Below are 17,750 nucleotides of genomic sequence, written 5' to 3' on the forward strand. Positions count from 1 at the left end.
TACAGAGGAGTATGCTTAAGCAATTTCAGTGTAGGCAATGCAAAATGTTCTTCTTGGAAGCTTTGCGCAGTTTGATTTGAACTGATGGATAAACCCAGATTGCATGCACATTTCTGCAAAATGCTTAGTCCACTGTTGTTCAAAAATAGTTTGGGCACAATGCAATGTATAGACAGTGTGACAGGGGCCCGTAGGATGCTATTGTGGGAGCAAGCAATAAAGAGAATATTAGGTGGGAAAAGTTAACATAGGTATGTGGTCCAGAATGGAAAGTTATAAATATGAGTTTAGCACCAATCAGAATATTGACTAATAACAATGATGTACTAGGTAGACAGATAGACAGTTGGATAAATATATGCCTTTGGATAAACATAACCCTTTAGCACACATAACGAATGTTGTCTCTGACAACATCCTGCAGTGCATATAAAAGGCAGCAGCTGTAGTGTTGGGGGCCCTAGGCCCTCATGCTACTAAAATGAGGTGACACATACACATGGTTAGGGTTCTGGTAACTGGCCACGGGCACGTGCGCCTGGACCTTTTTATTGGCAGGGTCACCTGACCGGTGACGCCTGTGTTGGATGAGTGTGGGGGGTGTGTGTGTAAAGCCAGCCCGCAGCTGAGTGGCTGGTGGAAAACTAGAATGTGTCCAGCAGGACACTACAGGAGCCTTCACACAAAATAAGGCTTGGCGATGATAATGCAAGCGCCGCTTCATGTAGAAGCTCCAAAAGAAAAACAGCCTTTTGCCACAGGTTCATCAGGGTTTGCTGTTAACAAAGCTTTCTTTGTAAATAATCCTTGTTTAGTGTGTGAAAGGGTTTAGTAGTGAAGATATTCAGTTTAGAAAAACACTAAAGATATTTAACAGGGGCAATTACTCAATGTGGACTCGCAAGCGCCTGCTATTGCTTTAACATCCATGAGTTATGCAGCCAGACTTCTGGGACAATTACTTGTCAACAATGTATGCTCTGACATTAAACAGCTGCAAGGCTCAGGCCGGGATGTGGAGGGATATCAGGGGGGAAGGAAGAGTTCTGGAAGGTTTGCTCACTCTCTCAACCCTCGCACACTTCCCTCATGAGCTTCAGAACTTCTGAAGCTGGAGCTTAGGTTTCTGCCCACTAGAAATGTTGAAGACAGAGGGTAGAGTTCCACTCCAAGCACTGTACGCCTGTCTTTGATAGTGCAAACAGACACTGAGGATGCAGAATTAGTCATAACTCAATATGAAAAAACGTTGACATCCACAACTTTTAGGTAGTTTTACTGTGTTTCTGCATTTTGGACCCTGCAGCCTCACACTGCTGGACTCGAGGTGCATTCAGATGGGGAGAGGAGGTCGAGTTACGGCTAGACCTTCCGACTTGGGAACCACGGAAGCAGGTTGGAGTCTCGGCGTTGGCTCAACATCTTGTGATTCTAGGCAAATCAATTTCGCCGTTCTCAACACAAAAGCAATAAATGCGACCTTCCGTAATTTAACTGGTGCTCATGTAAAGCGCTCCAATACTCCCCGGTCGAGTTTGCGATATATAAAACAGCATAAATAAATAAATGCAAGCTGATCAGAGTGAAAGTCCCAAGCTTGAGTGAACTGAACTTGGCAAATAGGATGAGTAGAACCTCAAAAGACCATGGTGCTCCCAGAAAAAAAGTGGATAGTGGTGGGGAGAAAAGGAGATTGCAGGTGGAAAACAGATGTACTCTCAGTATTTCTCAGAAAAGAAAAAAAATAGTTCCCGAAACGCAGACACTGGAGAAGCACAGGAGAAGCCAATCAGAGTTGGTAAAAAGTTATGGTCCGTAGGAAGAGCAAACACAAGCAAGATGATCTAAAACAAATACAGCCTGTGAACAGAAAGTAAGCAAAAGTAAATGACAAAATAAAAAGGTAATGATAAGTCAAGAGGCTGCATGGATTTACTGGGTCAGCTTTCAGCATGTCCCCAGGAAATGTTTCGCAACCAGACAGCTGTGCAGTCTGGTAGGCTTCTACCTAAACATCTCACTTTTGGTGAAGAAGTGTCAAAATAACGGTCATCAAAGTCACGACCAGTTTGTTTATAAGTAATACATGAGTAGCTCTTACATATTACCATAAATAACTGTGTGTATCAGATGAACCGTTATCATTAATAAAGAATTAGAACTCTGGTTATTTACTGTTTTCAGTTAATTTAAATTTGCATTCAGCCTGGTAAACCTTTGCATGCAAAAATTAAAAAGAATTTATGTTGTTCAGCTGGACATTTAAAAAAAATCAAATGGGATCCGGTATCAAAGGGTGTGTAAAAGGGGTGCTTTAATAGACTAAAAAAGGGTAAAAGGCCAGGATGGAAGAGAAGCAGACACCCAGTCAGAGTTAGCCGCTCAACGACACTTCCTTCTTACGGGCATTTCATTTACACCTGTCCAAAGGAGGTTTGTCCATTCAGTCCACTGCAAGAACAGATACTCCTTCCACCATTGTTACTGGGGATTTATTATCTGAGGTGTTCCTGACTAAAGCATTTTCACAGTGGACTGCTAGTTTCCTATCAAGGTGAATAACCACTTTATTCTACATCAGTGCTAAGTCGAAAAGAGCAAGGGCATTTGTGCAATTTCAATGTCTTTTGCTTTTTATCTTTAAAATTTTAGGTACGACGTTATCCAAGATCTTTTGCTTTTAAAAATTATATGTACGCTGGAAGTATTTGTAGGTGATTTCAGGCAGCCGTCTCCAGCCATGTGTCGTTGTGTCATTCACATTTTTCTTCCGTCCACCACAGCATGGGACAGCCAAATTTAGCCACTAACTTTATTGTGAGTGGTGGCATTCTACTTTTTCACAAGCAGCAGATCCGTACAAAAAGTAGTGCTCTTCAATTCCAGGCACTAGTAGGACAATGTTCGCTTTTCGAAACTAAAACTTTTTTTTTTTGCTTTCAGAATTTTTTTGTCATATTGGTGAGAGCCAGGCAGTTCTCCAAAAAATAAAGATTCACAAAAACCTTGACAAAACGAGCACTGATTGAGACAAAATGCGGCCAGCCAAAGCCATATCCACTGGCTTTGCCAATGCTTGTTATCAACAGCTGCAAAAAAGGCCCATCTCGGCAAGATAGCACCACGAGGCTGGGAATGTTCAATAGTCATTCCACTGAATCTCTTTTTCACCATCAATTCCCAGTTTGTAGATCTTGCTCCCTTTTGCCAGACTAACTTCGCTTCTTCAGATTTATCATCAGTTTCAACTATCATCCTACTTGGGCTACGGCGTTGCTTCTCTCGTTGCCTACTAGGATGGCAGTCATTTCTCTTTATCTCCTTATGACGGGTTTCTTGCATATTTTCAATAGGATCCTTGTTCTCTTGGTGTCCTATAACTGTCCTGAGACAACAAAACAGAGATTTCTTCCTTCGCCGCTATCAGTTTTAGATTCGTTGTGATTCAGGCAGCTTTGGCGATCTTGTAGATGTAGTAAACTGAATCTCGTCATACAGAACTTCTGACTCTCAGGGTCTTAAGCTCTGTGATATGTGACTGCAGGTGGGGTGATGCTTTGAAAATAACCCTCCAAGGATACTGTCTTAGGGTGACTATTTTTCTCCCAGGCATTTTCCTTCAGATTTATGTGTGTTTACTTGGCTAGCTGGCTTTTCTAACATATAAATCCTGAGAGATGAACCAGTTTGAGCAATCATTCTTTCAGAATCATTTTCTTATGTTGGTGTGGAGTATTTCACGAAACAAGTTCTTGCAAACATTCATCCAAAAGAAGAATAGGCGTTGCTGCACTTCTTTTGGATGCAAGAGCATTGCTAGTCTTCGGCACATCAAAACAAGAGGGATAATAATGCAACAGTCCTACTCAAGAAGGGCATTTCGAGCTACCTAGAGGACTTGGGAGAATTGATTCTAAACATTTCCTGTGAAAAACTCCTAGTTGGTAGTTCACTGGTGGAGTTCCCACAATTCTACCCAAACCATAGAATACTTTCCACTTTTGTTTTCAGTATCTTCGGGATATATGTCAGGGATCCAGGAGTTTGGCAAATCCTGTCATGCTTTTTGCTGCTCTAACTCTCTTGGGTTTGGCAATGCTAACTCGGAGACAGGAAAAACTATTAACTTTTTCAAATGTCATTCCTGTCATGGTATTATTTTCTCTTGGATTTACAGGACAATGTTCCACATGCCATCATTTTAGTTTTAAACATTTTTATTTGATGTCATTTTCTTCACGGCGGGTCTCTATAATTCCATTACCATTTCTACACAATTTCTGGATTTTTCTGTTGCCCAATATTGGCATGTTAAGGGCAGCTGAGACTATGTTGACATAACAGCAGTCCTCATTAAATACTAACATTATTTTACACTTCCGCTATGTTTCTTTTCCTCATCTGCATTGCCAGAGATCAGAGGGAAATGGTAAAAGGACTAAGTTGATCCACAGCGTTTGATGTGGTTTCAAGGACCAGAAAGATAACTTTGTATTACAAATAATGTACCACCTTTTCCTCTGCCACTAGGTGGTACCCTCTGGGCTTGGCTGATCAGAGCGAAGAGGAGAAATACCAAGTGGTTCTTTAATGCCACCTGTTACTGCCTCCGATGCCTTCTGTGGTTCAGTTATGGCATTCACCTGCAACTGATAACTTTTTTGCTCCATGCTGGCAGGGTCTATTGTAGGAAAGTACCATCTTCCTCGGCATGTTAACCCCATTTTTCACATGTATGTCAGTATGCTTTTGCCTGTCTCACTGGGATCCTGCTGGACAGGACCCCAGTGCTCATAATTTAAGGCCTAATGTGTATGCCTTGGTAGTGCCTAACTGTGTCACTGAGGCTCTGCTAACCAGATCCTCAGTGCTTATGCTCTCTCTGCTTTTGAATTTGGCACTGTAGGCCAGTGACTTCATTTACCAATTTCAATTGGCATACTGGACCCCCCTTATAAGTCCCTAGTATATGGTACCTAGGTACCCAGGGCAGTGGGGTTCCAGGAGATCCATATGGGCTGCAGTATTTCTTTTGCCACCCATAGGGAGCTTACACAAACCCTTACACAGGACTTCCACTGCAGCCTGCGTGAAATAACACACATGTTATTTCCCAGCCATTTTCACTGCACTTAAGTAACTTAGAAGTCACCTATATGTCTAACCTTCACTTGCTGAAGGTTAGGTGCAAAGTTACTAAGTGTGAGGGCACCCTTGCACTAGCAAAGGTGCCCCCACATAGTTCAGGGCCATTTCCCCAGACTTTGTGAGTGCGGGGATGCCATTACACATGTGCAATACATATAGGTCATTACCTATATGTAGCTTCACAATGGTAACTCCGAATATGGCCATGTAACATGCCTAAGATCATGGAATTGTCCCCCCCCATTCCAAATCTGGTATTGGAGAGACAATCCCATGCATCCTGGGGGCTCCACCATTTGCATAAACCAGTCTACACTGGTCAGGGACCCCTTCTCCCCTGCTGTGGCAGGAAACTGGACAAAGAAAGGGGAGTGACCACTCCCCTGTCCATCAGCACCCCAGGGGTGGTGCCCAGAGCTATTCCAATGTGTCCCAGACTTCAGCCATCTTGCTTTGCAAGGTGTAGGGGCACTCTGGAGGCCTCTGAGTGGCTAGTACCAGCAGGTGACGTCAGAGACCACTCCTGATAGGTCCTTAGCTGATAAGGTAGCCAATCTCGCTCTCAGGGCTATTTAGGGTCTCTCCTGTATCTTCTCTTCAGATCTGCTTATAAGTTTCCTTCGGGAATCCTCTGCAACAACTTCAGACTCTTCTGACCTCGGATCAACCGCAGCCTGCTCCAAGAAACGCTGTAACTGCAACAAAGTGTCTACAAGAGACACTTTTCTTCAGCAACCTCAGCTCCAAGTCAGCAACTGCAACAGTTTCCATGGTGTGCACGCTCTGGTGACTCCCTGTCTTCATCCTGCACCAGAAGGACCGAAGAAATCTCACGTGGAGTGACTGAGTCACTCCCCTGATCCAAGCAGGCACCTTCCAAGACGACGACCGGTACCCTGGGACTCTTCTCACAGCGACGAGCGTGCTCCTAAGGACAAAGAGGGTGGACATCATCGACACAGACTGTCCTGAGGTCCTGCTGATGCAATTTGGAGGAGGTAAGACTTGCCTTCCCCGAGAGCGACGGTACCCCTGTGTACTGCGTCTTCTTCGCCTCTTGAGACCTCTGTGCACTCTTTGCAAAATTCCTTCGTGCACAGCATGGCCCAGGTCCCCAGCACTCCATCCTACGATGCTCAACTCGCTGAGTTGTTCTCCGGCGGCGTGGGACCTTCTTTTGTTGTGCTGCATCAACCGCATTTTGCACCTCCTTTGAACCAGGGTCCTGTGCTCCTGGGGGTGCTGGCAGGCATCTTGGGGGTCCTCTAAAGTGCTGAGAGCCCCTTCTTCCTCCTCACACAGAGTTGAGGCCACCAGGTCCCTCCTGGGTCCATCCTGCGCCATTTTGATACAAAACACACTTTTGTCGTAGCCAAGGCTTGTTGGCGCCTTCCAACATGAAATCTCATCTGGAACGATCTTCATGCCGTGGGACAACTTTTGTACCACGCAGGAACCCACTGGCATCTTCCTAGGGTGCATTTCAGAAGTCTTTGAACACGGGGACTCTTCTTTTGCACCCTCTTCTGTGTTGGCAGGGGCTCCTGTCCTTCCTGGAACTTCTTTCAACTTCTGGACTTGGTCCCCTTCCTTTGCAGGTCTTCAGGTCCAATAATTCAGCAGTTGTTCTTTGCAGACTTGGTTGGCTGCTACACAATCCCCAAAATGAGTTGTAGTGTGTCCTAAGGAAAATTGCGGTACTTTGCTTCTGCTTTTCTGGGCTGGGGTAATTTACTTACCTTTACTGTATTCTTACTCTCCCAGCGATTCTGCACACACTACACTTGTCTAGGGAGGAATTTGTGATTCACATTCCACTTTCTTAGTATATGGTTTGTGTTGCCCCTAGATCTATTTTCTCCCATTGCATTCTATAAGATTTCCTACTGTTTGCATTGTTCTATGACTATTTACTTGTTATTTTGGTGTCTAGTGTATATATTGTATATAATACTTACCTCCAGAAGAGTATTCTCTAAGATATTTTTGGTACTGTGTCACCAAATACCTTTATTTTTGGTAACACTGAGTATTGTTTTTACTTGTGTATAAGTACTGTGTAACTATAAGTGGTATTGCATGAGCTTTGCATGTCTCCTAGTTCAGCCTAAGCTGCTCTGCTATAGCTACCTCTATCAGCTTAAGCTGCTAGAACACTACTATTTCACTAATAAGGGATAACTGGACCTAGTATAAGGTATAAGCACCCAAGGTACCCACTACAAACCAGGCCAGCCTCCTACATCTATGACAAGAAACTGCCAGCACATCAGCTGCTGAGAGCAGGGAACAAGGCCATCAGGTTAGGAAGGACGTCGACAGTCAAGGTTTTTGTTTTTTTAAATATTATGGTAAGAAAAAAATACAGACAAATGGAGAGGGGCAGGGCGGCAGTTACTGTTTGTTATTAATATTTTGGGTAGTACGTGTTATGGAAGAAGTTGAGAAAGTGGGGCCCTAAGGTTAGGAGGGTAAAGGTCAAACGGAGGGTGGCAGGACTCAAGGTATTCTACTTTCTTTATCTATTAAGGTAACATAGGAGGGATGGTCAGAAACAAAGTGAAACGGGAGTGTGTTGCAGGAAGTCACTTGTTTTTATATAGAAGCGATAGAGAGGGAGCTGAAAGAAGGTGGTAAACTGGTAGGAATGCTACTTTATGTTTTGATCCCTCATGACTTCCTTCTCCTATTAGAAGAATGGCTGGGCATAAACAACATGAAACCCTACAAAAGGAAACACATAAATAAGGGGAGTTGTTTACCTTGAGGATACAAGTGGCATCTATCGCAACTCCAGTTTTAGTCTCATAGTCTATAATGTCATTAGGAATCCCTTAGCAGAAAGCTACTCATCGATATTTGCATATGTTGTGTATGGCCCCCAGTGGAAACTGTTGGCGAGAATCAGGGATCTGAATCCCTTTTAATTATTGTAGTGATTTCACAGCACTGAAACATCCAGTATTTATTCCTCACTGATGTGTCAGTTCAGAGAAGTGGTCGCTTTAGCCAAGAAGTGGAAGAATAAGTGCTGAACCACAAACTCCCCTCGCTCTCTATAAAACCAAAGGAGAAAATGAAACAGCACAAAGGGGTTCACTTTCACTTCTCCGCTCTCAGGTTTTCACAGACAAGAAGTGGTAATGCAACAGCCGGTGGCACACAGGTGCTAGCACCCACAGGTACCTGCTACCTCCAGAGAGTCCTCTAAGACCTGCAAGGACACTTCTCTGCTGTCCTTGAAAACAGCAATGACAGAGCGATCACCTGCCCTCCACTCTCTTATAGCAAGCTGAAAGCATGGTCCTTTGCAAGGAAGGAGTAAAGAAGGTAGACTGAGGAAGATGAGGAAAGCCTGAGGGAGGTTTGAGCAAAAAAAAAAAAAAAAAAAAAAAAAAAAAAAACATAAAAATCCGGGAGTGTAGGAAAGGGGAAGAATTCAAGGTATCTTTCACACACATGAGAGGGGGAGAGGGAGTTGGCCAGAAGGGGGAAGACAGTAAAATGTTGATGACTCTGCCATGACTCCTAACTTTTCAATAGGATCAGCTTACAGGGGCGGCATCCTTAGACAGTAGCTGCGGGTGATTAATCTTCTCCCTGCACAGGTGGCTTAGGAGATCCACTTGCAGGGTGGGTGCTCATGGAATAGTGCTGAAGGTGCCCAAACTGTAGCTGGATAAGTATCAATAATAGGGTGCGCACCACAGTGGTTCCAAGTGACACCACTGGCAGCTCCAAGTTCATTCTCGTTTTCTCTAAAAACACCTGGAATTCCTAGATCGAAAACAATCCCATGATTGATACCTGCCCTACTATAATCCTACATATATGAAAGCCTAGGTCTTAAATCACAATGATTCCCCAGATATAGCACCAACACAGAAAAAGGTGCATGTTTTCCCACGCAAGCTGAATATGAGGAATTACTGAGTGGAAAGACAAACTCATCATCACTGTACGGTAGATGATCTCCTGGCAGTCAAAGACTGATAGAGCATTTGGATCCTGCTTGGGCAGCTATCTTCCCACATATTACCCAGATACAGAAAGCAGGCCGAAGCAACAGTTGTGCTCTTCTGATGCCATCGTTGAGCAGTCCGCAGGGGTCAAAACGCAGGTGATTTAGGATGTCAATAGCAAAACAAGGGATCTTAGCATGCAAAAGGAGGTGTGATTTGGGGTAAATGCGAGCAAAACATTAGAAAGTTTGTAGAAAAAAATAAAGAGCATGGCATCTACAAAAGAAAACGTGGATTTCTTGTTTCTTGACGTGAATGATGCATGACGCATTACAACGAATATATTTCCCTTAAATGGATATAATGGGGATACTGCAAGTCTCTTTCACACCCATGCCTCAAACTGGTATAGGACGACTCTAAGACTTGTTAGAACATGGGCTCCTAATCCAATATATTAAAGTGATTTTCATGTGGCTTCCAAAAGATACTGTTGTAAACTGGCAACCGTCACATAAGAATAGCCCTTTCTAAATCCTCATGCCAGGCAGAGCAACCACCTCCGACTGGGGAAGTTATACTTCAGCCCCAGAATAGACACGTCTGAGTGGGCTGCGAACACACTGTGTTTTCCTGAAATGTACATACACACACTCCCAATACACTGAGGTGTTTACTCCCAGCGGTAGACATCTTCAAAGAATGATTCAATGACGATCTACCACCAGCGCTAAGACAATTTTCACTTATTTAGTACAATGTACAAATGAGCTCAGTCACCCTCTGGAACATTGGAAAGCTAGTTCATTTCGTGCACAAAATTGAAATAATTGACCTCAATTGGTAAGAATAAGCATCAGAAATTTGGTCACTGAAATATTGTCTTTCTGTGCACGAGCCAGTGCATTATTTCCACCAGACTGCTGAAACTGCTAAATACACCTCAGACCCTAAATCGTTTTCAAAGCATCTGTATTGTACCTAACAATGTACTCCCACACCAATCACCTGGAATGCATGTGGAGCTCATACAAATCTTTTTTTTTTTTTACCATAGATAAGGAAAACCCTCTATATCCTTCCTATATTCTCCTACTAACGTACCATGTCTGCATGTCGCATTCTTTTTCTTGCCAATTGTCACAACCCTTCTCAGAGGGTCAGCAGAATCTACAAGGGCCAACCTTGGTGGTTGTGGCCTTTTACTCCTCATGCTCCAGGGACCAACCTATTGTGGGTCCTGAGCAACTGTGCCAAGTACCCCTTCAGTACCTAACTCTCAGGGGTAGCGCAGGACGAGCAGTCCAAGGGTTCTTGAGGAGGCGACAGGGCGTAGGTAGATAGGTAGATGCAAGATTCACAACGCAAAACACTCTATAACCCCAATATTTTTAGGCTCAACTAATAAGTACAGGTCTTTGAAGCAGTACGATGGCTTCTCAATAGCCAAAGGGTCCCAGAGCCCCAGGGCTGCTACTGACAACAAGTTCTCCCACAGGCTATGTGGTCCAGCAGTCAGTTTTATTTGCTCTCACTAGAGTTGCAGTTCAGCAGCAGTGAGCAGAAGTCTGGATTCTGTGAGTGAGGCGGCTGATGTCCATGATGCTCTTCAGATTGTGCGCTAAGTCTTACTCAGGCTCCTGCACTTGGGTGATTGAATCAAATGCTCTGCTTCTGCGGGTCACAAACCGGTACGCTTCACTAGTGTACGCTGCTCCAGGGTGACGGACTTTATCTTCACTATGGTGCCCTACAGACTTACATGGGTCTCGAACATCGTACACAGTGCGATGCCCCCTCCCCTTGGGTCACAACAAGGCGTGGGGAAATTGGCCTCTTCTTGTCACAGCACTGCAGCCTCGCAACAAGCCTTATCTTCACTGTGGCCTCGACCTGCAATACGGGGTTCACAAACAGCAGCACTCCGGGAGATGGCCCGATCATTAAGCGATCCTCAATCTTCACCATGGCCACCACCTGGTATACAGAAATCGGTTGGACCTAACTCTCACACTCCACTTCAGGAATTCACTAAACAGGATATCCTTACTCCCTACACACATTCTCCTCTTCACAGTGATCTCTGGTCTCTGCAGGCAGGCAGGCCTTGGTGCTCAAGGCTGATATATGCCTGTCACAAGGTTACAGAGAATCTCAGCTGTAATGTTTGTTATCCTTATCAGCCCATCTCCTTCCTGCGATGTGCACAGGCTCCACTAACGAGTGACCTTTTCAGAATCAAAGAACTCTTCGAAGTAAACCAGAGAGTCTGTCTCTCCCTTCTTCCAGTGAGTGCCCAACACAGCTCTTAGGAATGCAGGCAATCAACAAATCTGTCTGGGATGGCTCCTCCACATGTCTTCCTCAAAACCCTTGCCTTCCAGTATGGAACCCACTGGCCTCCATTTACTATACCACTCATGGGCACATATACATCACAGCACACATATGCACACATGTATGCTGAACAACACTACATGCTAACACTATGTATCCCAGGGTGAGCTAAGTACAAAGCTGCAGAACATTACATGGTGGGTGGGTAAACATCACCCCAGTGACACAAGTAGAAAGGCCTGTTCACTGTACAGATAATTATTTCAAAACTTTTGTGCTGCTACCAATGAGCTCATGCCACTTAGCTCTCGGTTAAGGGCAGTAGCCTTTACTACTTAAGAGGGTAGCACAATGGGCACCCCCTCCCGCTCCAATACTACTGCAATCCATGAGACAAGCTTGGGTCAATGTGCACATGCATGATCTGTGTTTGCCCATGATTAAAAGTCAACACAAAGAATCCAGATTTTGCTGCAGCTAGGGTACTCAGAGTAGGGTTGCACTTTTGCCACCATGCCAAGAACCTTTGGGTCCCAACATCATAATTCCTTTATTGCATCCTGCCTTTTCTGAAAATCCGCCTCTATTTGATGTTCGACTCTCCCCACATACTCTTTTTATTACCATTTTATCCACAAAGACCTGTGCCTAGTTCCTTATATTCTCCATGTGGCAGGTGCCACTGTTGCATATTTCCAACAAGAATTATTTACTAAGCCCCTTTGTTCTGAATCTCTTTTTATACTCTTGACTTAACTCATATGTCTCTTTTGTGCCCTTTGGTCTCTTTCAAATACAGTTGCACTGCTTTGTTCAGTATCACATCTTATGTGTATCACCAATGGTACACAATTTTATATTTTGAGAGGAGGCCTACTTATTGCTCAACCCATATGCTCAAATTCCCCTGTGAAACTCCCCTGCTGCGAGAAAGTGCCTATTTTGAGATGGTTAGCCCCCCACTTTTTGCCTGGAACATGATGTGGTTTTCAATTGTAAGTGCCCTGTGCCTCTGCTAAACAGGTTCCCAAGGACCAGATCTACTTCCCCAAAACTGTACTGTGATTGGCAACTTCAGTCACTCTTGTACGTCCCTAGTAAATGGAACACTGGTACCTAGGGCATGGGTGCTGGAGAGGACCGCTTAGAGTTGCATCATCAATTGTGCCACTCTGAGAGGCCCCACACCAGCCTTATGAAGACTGCCATTGCAGGCTGCATGATAAGGTGTCCCTAAAATTGCAAACACGACATGGCACTCGGCCTGGGTGCCATGTCTACTAATACTGCATGCAATATAGATAAGTTACCCCTCTAGCAGGCCTTACAACCCTAAGGCATGGTGCACTATATTACATGTGAGGGCATATGTGCATGAGTAAACATGCCCCTACTGTGTCTTTGTCAATTCTTTATAAGTTTACAGGGATGCTGGACACTGGTCACTACGAGTTCCCCAGTTCCATGATAGCCTCTCTGAACGCTGGGTTGTTTGGTATCAAAGAACTCAGCATAATAAATCCTCAATGGTGCCAGTGTTGGATGTATTATAAAATTTACCCAGAGGGCAGCTTAGAGGCGCCCCCTGCAATCCTAACAGTCGTGGCATGGTTGCTGACTGGTCAAGCCAGCCTGCCACCACCAGACATGATTCTGGACCCTTGGGGTGAGAGCCTATGCTCTCTGGGGTCAGAAGACAAATCCTTTCCTGGGCGGAGTGGCACACCTCCTCCCCCAGGCAGGCACCCTGCTGAGGCAGGAAGCTTCAAAGGCTATACCGCCTTTGAAATGCGACCCCAGCCTCTGCTACAAGCGGAAGGCAACCCCGAGGTTCAGCCCCCACTTTAAGTGGGGAAACTGGTGGGAAAACTAGAAAGAACAGGAACAGCCACCCTCAGCCAGCACCAACCCTCTGGTGTGGCAGGCAAGGTGGCCCCTCCATTTTGTTTTCCTCCATCTTGGACAGGAGGAAAAATAGCCGATTAGGGTAAGGGTTGTGTCCCCCCTCCCAAAAGAGGTGGTCACATAGTGGGTGCAGCTGCCCTAAGGTAGGGGGCCCATTGGCCATTACTAAGTACTCCCCATAACGCCTCCTAAACACAGTATTTAGGTGGCAAACACCCACCAGAATGTTAGATTTTTTACAATCCAAGAAGAGCAGGACCCCACAGAAGTCACACCAGCAGAGCATACTGAAGACGCCAACTGACTTGACCCCAGCCCTACCGGACTGTCTGCAGCCCTTGAAGAACCTGCACCAAAAGATTATTTGTCCTGCAGCCCAGTGATCCTTTTGTGTTGTTTAAATTGCCGTAAGTGGGAAGGGTATGCCCAGACGTGGGTGCCTTGCCACTGTGCCACTGGATTCAAGCTAGCCTGGCTGATGAAGGGTGATACTCTGAAACTGGTCCCAGGATGCTTGTTTCCGGTCCAGGGAGGACCATGCTTGGCAGTTCGGGCTGGCCTGTTCCCATGAAGAACAGGGTCAACACTGATTTTCATATGGCTGGATCCAAACTGGGGTGGCATTGTGAGCAAAAGAACGATGGATTAAACCCAGATCTGTGACTGGGGGTGAGTGTTTGCATTGTTCAACACTCCGTCCATCATCCTTTTGTGTTGCTAAAATTGCCCTAAGTGGGAAGGGTATGCCCAGACATGGGTCCTTTGCTCACTGTGCCACTGGATTCAAGCTAGCCTGGCTGATGAAGGGTGATACCCTGAGACCGGTCTCAGGATGCTTGTTTCCTGTCCAAGGAGGACCTGGCTTGGCAATTTGGGCTGGACAGTTCCCATGAGGAACAGGGTCAAGACTGATTTGCATATGGCTGGGTCCAAACTGTGGTGGCATGGTGAGCAAAAGAACAATGGATTAAACCCAGATCTGTGACTGGGGGTGAGTGTTTGCATTGTTCAGCACACCGTCCATCATCCTTTTGTGTTGCTAAAGCAGCCCAGTGACCTCCAAAGCCCTGGGGGGGACTTACTGCCTTCGATAAAGACCAAGATCTCCTGTGGACAACGGACCTCTAGAAAAAAGAAAAAAAAAGCTTTAAAGAAGAAGAAGTCTGCCTGAGGAAATGCAAAACCCCCTCTGGAACCACTTCTGCACCCGACGCCCACAACCTGAGTCCAAGTGGCCCACCGGGCCGGTGAAGGTTTCCCATCGTTTCTGAGCAAGATTCTACCATGGGCTGACCTCTGCTGGACTGCACCGTGCCTCCTGCACCTTCAATTCAAAGCCTCCCCATGACCACAACCTGCCCAGTAAGCTGTTTCCGATGCCAAAAGAAACCCCTGCACCTGAGCCCCTCACTGTGTCCCTACAACCCCTGGCATCTCTACCTACCTGGGCAGCTGTGGGTTGTCTTCACCTGGTCTCCTGGACAGAGCATGCAGCCTGTTTCTCAAACCGTTCTCATCTGTTGGATAACACTGGGCGACCAATGCTGTGTTGGCACTCTGCACCCGGTCGCCACTGTGCCCCTGAGGGTGTAAGTTTGGTACTGTCTTGTGACCCCCCTTTTGCTTACCTCAATTCCATGAGATCAACCCCTGACACCGCTCTACTCACCTGGGAGCAGCACATCATTGATTACCCCGGTCTCCATTGGTTAACATTGGGTGTCCAACGCTGTATTGGCAATCTACACCTGGCCGCCCCATGCTGCTGAGGGAGTAAGTTTGGTGCTGCCTTGTGGCCCCCCAGGAGCTTACCACGACCCCTGAAGGCCAACCTCTGACACTGTTTGTACTTATCTGTGAGCAGTGCATCTTTGTGCCCCCCAGACTCCATTAATTACCATTAGGCACTCAACTCCAAATTTGACCTCCGCACCTGGCCTCCCCTTTGCCGCTGTGGGTGCACTCTTGGTGCTGATTTGAATGTTGCATGGTGTTGACCTCAAAACATCAACACTGGATTTGTAAGTTGTTTACTTACCTGCAAAACTGAATTCTTGTTTTCCTCCCATAGGATAACATTGAAGAGTCTGAAAATTGCACTGTCGGTTTTTGAAACCGAAACGTTTTTTAAATTTAAAAACTGCTTACCTTGTAACGAGGTTCTTGGTCTTCAAAATCATATAAAGATCCATGCTATTTTTGTAAATTGGACTCAAGTTATTCTTTCGAGTTTAACTTCATTTATCAATGCTGTGAGTACAACAAATGCTTAGCACTACTCCTAGATAAGCCCAACTGCTCACCCACACTACCACAGAAATAGAGCATTGGGTTGTCTATTTTTGCCTTTGGATACCAAGGTGGGGTTGCCTGTACTCTCTGCACAATGCACATCATTTTCAGCCACTATACAGAAAGCCAGTCTCCTACACCTGCCTTGCTTTCCCTTTTGCTTCTACGATTTTATTTTCACTGTTCCCCTTTTTTTCCTCCCGCCTTCTTCCATTTCCATTTCCTGTCCCTCCCCTGCTCATAATTTTTATTTCAGTAACATTTTTCTCTCCTAAACACCCTTCACACTGACTCCTATTCTTCTTTGACGGTAGATCCTATCATCATCCATTCCTCTTCTGATCAGCTTACTACCGCAACCCTACCACCAGTATAGACTGCAGCAGAAAGAACATGACCCTACTATCCCATCCCTACCATAATCACATTTTCTCAATAAAATAAGTATAATTTTATTTTCTAACTTTTTACTAGTTGCCTTAACTCAATTTTCGGTCTTCTGACCCTTGAACTGAATAACAAGTCTGTAGATTTTAAATAATCTTGTCGCCATTTGTTAAATAAATGCTAACTTTTGAGTCAACAGGGTTTTTGTCTCCATACTGTCTCTAACTTGGCATTCAATAGTGTATGCAGCTGGTACAACTCTGCAATATGAAATAGTGTAATTCTAGCATTTCAAACAGTACATGTTAATACCTTTGCAAATACATGAGTGCATGGATGTGATAACCTTTAAATAATTGCTAAAAGCCCTATGTCCTGAAGAAGGTTTCCTGATATAAGACATCATGGAACCATACCTCCACAAAGAGGATGGAATGGAGGTCTTTAGAATCAAATTCAGTTATACTGTGATCTGCTAAATGATGTATTAAATATGATTTATTGTTTTCTCTAAGGATTCCCCAACTCACCTTTTGGATTAAATATTGAGTGGCTTTTGTATAGGGTACTGTTGGTTCTGCACTCGGTTTAATATGTGGTGCGCCAGGGACTAGATTCACATTACACAGCTAGGATTTAGAAAATTCTGTTTTAGAATCTGTATGCGTTGATATACATCACACAGCGGCAGACAGCACTGAGTAGTTATGATTCAATCGCAATTTCCACTGAAAGGGCATTTTTAGATTTGCTTATAGCTTTTGACACAGTGGATGGATTTACAAGAATGTTGCCAATCTAGTATATCAGTCAGCTAAGGTTGGGCATGCCAGCTTTCCTGTAGATCCATCAACTAGGAAAAAAAGTTAAAGGTGTGGTGAAAAAGGCAATTCTTTACCATTTTATCTCCCACAGGAAATGTTGCTGAAAGATAGAGCAAGGAAGGATTTAAATCAAACGTGACATGAAAGTAGAACTGTTTCAGAAAGCAATTTCCATTTGGTACAAATCATTTCAATAGTTTTTCAGATATTCACAGCCCAAAACGGCGCCAAGTGAGATTTAAAGGATTAACACTTTTGCATATCTTGTCCACTGAAAAGCTATTTGTTAATCTGCTTATAACGTAGGCAGAGTATCACAGATTTGTCTAAAATCCATCAGACACTATGTTTAGATTACTATTGGTATTTTTGAACTGGTGCATAGCCACAAAAAAGGGGGAGGACGTTAGAAAGGAGGGAAGGGGGGTGTTCCTTTACCAATACGTGTGTTACTGTGTGATGAATTGGAACAACACTTAGCAAAGGCTTGAAGGAATTCGTTTTCTATTGCTATGTCAAGATTTGTGCCAAACCATAAAACAGGGGAATAGTTAAAGGGGTTGAGGGTGGGGTCAATAACATGTTCAATTGTTTTAAATTTGGACAGTGTAATTAATCTAAGGCAAGTGTCACAAATAGTAGCAAGTGATACCTAGTGCATGCATATTAGGTTTCCTGAAGATCCAAAAAGAGGACCGAGTTTCAAGGAGGGGAGAAACATAGTTTTGATTTACTAATGACTTTGCCACGGTTTGATGGATTTTCACACTATTTGGCAGGGATTTGGCATGTTTAACCTTTCTTGTAGTATTTGTAAGTTTGTGCATATTTAGCAGGGGGTGAGTTAAAAAAGGAAGGGGCAAAAATATTAATTTTCTAATAACACTGAGACTGT

General features: G+C 44.6%; 1 protein-coding gene across 6 annotated transcripts in view; it reads right to left on the reverse strand.

The window, feature by feature from the left end:
• GALC (galactosylceramidase) overlaps positions 1-17,750 on the reverse strand; it is a 358,534-nt gene that overhangs the window by 148,797 nt on the left and 191,987 nt on the right. The window lies entirely within an intron of this gene.

Source organism: Pleurodeles waltl, chromosome 9 (genome assembly GCF_031143425.1).
Source record: "Pleurodeles waltl isolate 20211129_DDA chromosome 9, aPleWal1.hap1.20221129, whole genome shotgun sequence".
Taxonomy (NCBI): Eukaryota; Metazoa; Chordata; class Amphibia; order Caudata; family Salamandridae; genus Pleurodeles; species Pleurodeles waltl.